The following is a 6,376-nucleotide window of genomic DNA, read 5'->3' on the forward strand; positions in this document are numbered from 1 at the left end:
TGAGTCTGAGGGGAGGTGTTCACTGAAGTACACTGGAGGCGTTCACTGAGTGCGCTTATACAAATAAAAATTGAATTGAATTGGAATTAAACCTGCTCCTGCTCATGCTCCTCACATGGGACTTTTTTCCGACATGTGAATTTTGCTGCAGATTGGACAGAAGTACACTGAAGTTCCAACAACTTCCTGTTTAATTGCAAAACATTGAAATTCAACTCCACGAAAAGGCAAGCCATTGACAATTTTTCATTGCTAAGGTCTTTAGATTGCATTGCACTTAAGTCAATTTGATCCTTGGAAGAGTTTGTTACAGTAACAAGTGAAAATTGCAAGCTAGACCTTAATAAGATGAGATAAGGAAATAAGACACAACATTAATGAGCAAAGTCACAATAGCACTCTATATATGTATAAGAGAACTCAAGAAATACTCCAACAGTAGAAAACAGAAGTACGGCAATATTCAATTAAAAAAAGGCAACCGAAGGAACACACTGACTCTCTCTCACATATCGTAATTATTGTCATTACTGCTTACGATCCTCTCGAGATCCACTTCATGCTGTATTATGTCTGTATCATGTGGTTTATCCATTTATACAAAAGTGTTGAATATTTTTTTCTCAGCCATGAAAACGTTGTAAATGCAGTAAAGGTTATTACTTAAGTACTGTTTCAGCTTGTGTTCATGTAAACTCAGTTGCTTATTAAAATGTGGACATGTCCCTGATGAATCTCTGGGGTCTGGGTATATACATCCAGACCTGATCCAGAGCAGAGCTTGAACATCCCCTTCCGCTGCTTTTGTTTTTTCATAGCATTACAGTTAATAGCAACAAAGCACATGAAGTATCGGCAAGTTTTCTCAGCTACTTTTAATGACAATCTTGTACTGAAGTTTAAATATAATCAATTACCCAGGCACAACGTCTCTGGTGCTGTGGTTAAGGGGTTGACATGCTATCGCAACACCGTCCATCAGCAACATTTGTCATGCACCATGTTATCCGCTTGCAACCAGCCGCCATGGCAACACTGAAAATAACCCCCGTCAACCAATCTGAAAACGTAAGGTGATTATCAGCAGCTGTTTGCCAACCGACTACTCCACCCCCACCCCTCGGCGCAGCTCGCAGTTAAGCCCTGTGAACATCACTTCCCACTAATTAAGTTTGTTTTTAAGGGATATTAAGTTAGGGGGTGTGTAGGTGTAAGTAACCTTCAGAAAGTACAGACGAGAGAAGGAGACAGAGGCATCCTGCTCACTATTGTGTGAAGCATGATGTGAAATGAGATGATCTGTGTAAATAGTGGGGGAACCGAGAGCTGTTTAAGCACATATACACCCACCAACAACACCTACAGTACGCCTCATGAATCCACTGTTTGAGAGAGCTGCTGTCTACTTCATATAAATAAATCTGCATGATGAAACATTTAATTAAGAAAGGCAGGCCAACTGTTCTTGTTCTCTTGTTCTTGTAGTAGTTTGGAAAGAGATGTCTCGTAAAACGGTGTTGATTTGTAAAATGGGGTCTACTAAGTAATAACACGATTGTTGCCTGAACATCTGAAACAGAAGGTCGGTGCTGTATTTTTTTTACCCTTTATCTATCCAGATAAAAACATTAAGAACAGTTTCTGTATGATGTTTATTAGACCTATGTAATCTGAATCTGAAGGGCACGTTGCCATGAGCTTGTATCTTGGTATATTTATATTCCCAGCACCTTCTGTTTCAGATTGTTCAGGCAACATACCGACTATTCTACATTCATGAATCTTGTATTACTTAGTAGACCCATTTTCACAACAGAGCACCGTATATTACGGACAATCTCTTTCTACTATAACAATTCTAAACAAGAACAAACAGAGAAGACTCAGAACAGTTGGCTGCCTTTTCTTAATACCCTTCAAATTGTTTATTCTTACAAGATTTATCTGTCTTGCCAATTCTACTATTGTGTAATGCTAAGAACGAGTGTCTCTTTGATCGCTGAATGATAGCATATCGATCGCGGCTACTGTAGGTGTTAGCCTGATATGATCTGGCTGGAATAAGCACAGGCGATCTTCCGGTTCACGCTCACCAAACACTAATAAGACTCCTACTCGGAACATACTCCAATACATCAGTATCATGCTACGAGAAATAGCGAGAGACTATTGGCGCCTACATGATGAGTAACCTATAACTTTCGAGATGTATGAACATAATATACTGAGGATAATCAATTACAACGTTTATAAGACAGTTCACCCCGCACACTCGCGCTCGCAGTCCTAAACTTAATTAATGGCTCCATTAAACACAAGAAGCAATGCAAGCTTTCTCAGGTGGGACTGACTGTTAGTACCAGTGCTTACTCTGCAGAGCTGCCTGCCGGTAATGCTTGGGGGTTGGAGTAGTCGGTTGAAACAGTGGCTTGATAACCTTACGTTTTCAGATTGGTTGACGGGGGTTATTTCAGGTGTTTGCCATGGCGGACCTGGTTGCACGGACTATACACCATGGTGCATGCAAAAATTTTATGCTGTCATAATAAGAGCACTTCACTTGTATGTCGTAGAGGGAGGTGGTCGTTATGGCTTGATATTTACGGTCTATAAGCCTTACACAGCACCAAGAGACGTTGTGGGCCACGGGCGTTTGTCATAGACTCCCTACTTGGGAGGGCCCTCAGTAAGGCCAAAGATGTCAATGATTAACAATTGGCTGCGACCTTGCCCCGAAGTACTTAAAAAAATGCGATGTTGTAGTTGTGATAAATACGAATGCTAAACAGGACTACGGTAGCTCAGTGTAAAAGAACAATAACTAGTCTAGTGTAAACAATGTAACATATAAAATAGAATAATAAATAACACTAACTTATCTGAATGCAAACTGTACATGCAATATTATAAATAACAGAAACAAACATAACTGAAATGCTGCAAAAAAAGGGGATGTTCAAGCTCTGCTCTGGATCAGGTCTGGATGTATGATACCCAGGACCCAGATGATTTCATCAGGACATGTCACATTAATAAAGCACTTGAGTTTACATGACAAGCTGAAACATTGTAGAATACCTTTATTGCTTTTAACGTTTTCAGGCTGAGAAAAAATTATTTCAAAGGTTTGTATAAATGGAGTAAACCACATGATACCCAGACATAATACAAGCGAATGAAGTTGGAATTACCACGAATTGTTCGAGAAGGATCATGATAAAAAATGCAACCAAGCAAGAAAAACAACGGAATACGCAAGGAATTGAAATGTATCGCAAAAAATTAATAGTATAAAATTGTTGATGGAGAGGCAAGTCGAGATTCGTCTACGTGTTATATTTCTTTAACTTGTAATAATATGGCGTAACTTCTGATATATCTATAATATGTATTGTCACTTCCTTCGTTTTGATCTGTGTGTAGATGATCTGCTGCTTGCCTGGTGTTGTTATGTTATGTAGGATTAGACAATATGACTGAAATCGCTCCTTAACAAATAGCACACTTTGTATAGAAATGATTAAGGCAATATTTACGAGCACATATCCCATGTAATTTGGTTGTCTATGACGGGTCATAAAGTCTAGAAAGTAAACTATGAATCTTGTTGCACATGCCTACCTTATCAAAGGAACAATATCGTTTAAGTGCAGATATCAATGTCTAAAGTAGCTCGCGATGAATTGTTACAATTGGTTCCTACTTTTCAGTGGGAACTATCCAGTTTTGCTCAAAGTTATATGCAACTTAAATTCAGGATGCTTCTGTTGGAACTTCAGACTTAATTTTGTCCAATCTTGCTCAGCATTATAAAGTGTTATCACATCAGTGTTAGCATAATAGCGAGAATACCCAAAGTTTGGATAGAGGCATGAGCAGGAGCCAGGTTTAATTCAATTCAATCAATTTTATTTTTAGATATAGCGACGTGCACAGTTGAGAGCCCTTAGTGTAAACTTCAGTCAACCCCTCCCGTTCATTAGATCTAATCCAACCGCCCGATAATGGTGTCTCTATCTATTGTTGGCAAGCAGAAATGACCACAGGTGAGAGAAAAAGACTACTGTCACAAACTAATTAACCATACCCAATCCACATCACACATTTACGCAACCCACAACTCTAATGATGACCCAAGAACATAAGACTGACAGGCCGCGGAGAAGAGTTGATTGCATGACCGTTATCCAGTCCTTTGTGAATTAAACAAGTAGGAGGAAAGGAGGCTTAGCAGGAGAGTCAGCGAGGCCAGAGGAAAAGACAGAACTTCTTAATAAGCCCTCAAGCGCCCCCTCGTTTCCCACTCTCTTCCCTTTGTCCCTCCATCTCTTCCACCCTTTCCTTTCACCCCCATGCAAAACACCCTCCCAAACTCTTCTCCCTCTTTGTGCCCGGCCCGCCGCGTCGCCAATGCTGGCGTATTCAGTTATAACATCTTGACACACAAATGCTCTTATTCTGGGAGAAATTCATCATTAGGGCATTGGCAGCAAAGGACGTAACTAATTGTCGTGGCGAGTATACCAATGCTCTCGCTTTATAGAGAGTGAATATTGATGTATTAAATCTTCGCCTCTTGTTCTCTTCACTTCCATTTCTGTCCTTCACATCAGACCCTCCCCTGTCAGCTCCCAGCCTTCTTTATATCTCTGATACTCTTTCAATATCACTTTTCACCTACGAATCTTATCTGGTCTTGACATTGTGCAGGCTAAATTTTTTAGACAGTATCAGTCGCGCTCGTAGGTATGAAGACTGGTAGTTGTGGTTTGTAGTATAACAAGTGAGGACGGCTGAGACAGATATCAGAACAAGCAAGATTTTTAAAAATGGGTGTAGATAAATGGAAGGATACGAGATTGATGTTCTATCTCTTATATCATGGAATATACTCCAGCTTGTCTTATAAATCGGGACTGTTCATTGTTTTTTCTTTCTATCATCCTCTTGATTGTCTTGTTGTTTTTTCTCCATGTTTTTTGGTTGTCAACCACAGAGGGACTGAGTTGGAGTGTATGTCGACTAGCTAATTTTACATTTTCTTTGACTCTGAATGTTGTTTGATTGGACCGTGCAGTCGATGTTCTGAGTCGATCATGGGATGGGTCCCAGGCTATGTCATAGGGCAATTGTGCACTGTCAACAATAATCGCAAATTTAAATGCTAGTTTTGTGCGATGGCCCCGACTGCTCATATTATGTCTGAGGGGAGTATATTAACCAGGAATATCGTCGTTCACTATTCAAGATGAATCTTATCGCGGTTTCATAAGTTTGTGCTCTCGCGTGACTTAAATGGAGAACGCAGATGTTATCAAGAGACGACTAAAATCTGTCGGGAGCCCCATCTTACTAGCAACAATTTTGTCTATAATGACCCATGATATTAGCCCAATCGATAAGATCAGGTGGCCTCTGTAGCTGGCGAGGTCTTTAAATTTCACTGAATGCACAGTTTAGCTAAGGGATTCACTGTGCCTGTCATAAGAGTGCAAGATATCATTATACATCCCGCATTTTTTGTCATGTGACAGTCAGCCACTGAATCCGCGTCAGGGCGGCCCTCTCATTCTAGCTCGTTGAGGCCCCAAAGTAAGGCACATTGTTGCTCTGCGGCTAGCCTTACAGTGCTCAATCTCGATTTTGCCAGGTCCAGTACTCCACAATGCCGCTCTAATTATGGTGTAGTTTCTCGGGGCTGAAGTAAGGTGCGGTTGGTTGTGTTCAAGAGGTATTCGATGTCTCATTTCTAAAATGTTTGTGCTAAAGATACCATTGAGGAGCGTCGTTTATCTAAGTTGATGCTGTGTGTTGAGAGCGTTTCTAATACATTTGTTATTAGTTTCATAGAAAGATATGCGTATGTTCTGCTAGGGTTGCACAGTAGTGTTGATTGGAGATGTAGTTCCTCATGCTTGTATTACAGTTCTCATGAAGTTATGCCGTTTCAAACAAAAGTATTGTTGGTGGATAGTGGATGAAGACATTTATTCAAACGCTTGTTATGTGTCATTGAGGAGCGTTTCAGTAGTGTGTGTAGAGCAGCTAGTGCTTATTCAAGCAGTCTTAGTTGGTTTAAATTAATGAAGCGTGTTATGCTACATTCTCACTATGATAAGTTGATGTGTTGGAAGGAGCGTATTAGGCATATCAATGCTACTAAAATAGGCCTTAGCCAGTATGTGTATGATGGTCTGGGTTGGCTACAGATGAGGCTGTCTATGGCTGTTTTCTGAAGTTAAAGGTTCGTATGGCTAGGCTCATTGAGTCGACGGCTTTATCCGTTGTGATGCGTACTGTGAGAGCGCGTGTCTGTCAGTAATGTGTATGTGATGTAAGCTGGTTCATAGTAATTAAAGTGTATAATGAGAGCGTT

This window comes from Morone saxatilis, unplaced genomic scaffold, assembly GCF_004916995.1.
Source record: "Morone saxatilis isolate NCDOM2014 unplaced genomic scaffold, NCSU_SB_2.0 Contig0, whole genome shotgun sequence".
NCBI lineage: Eukaryota > Metazoa > Chordata > Actinopteri > Moronidae > Morone > Morone saxatilis.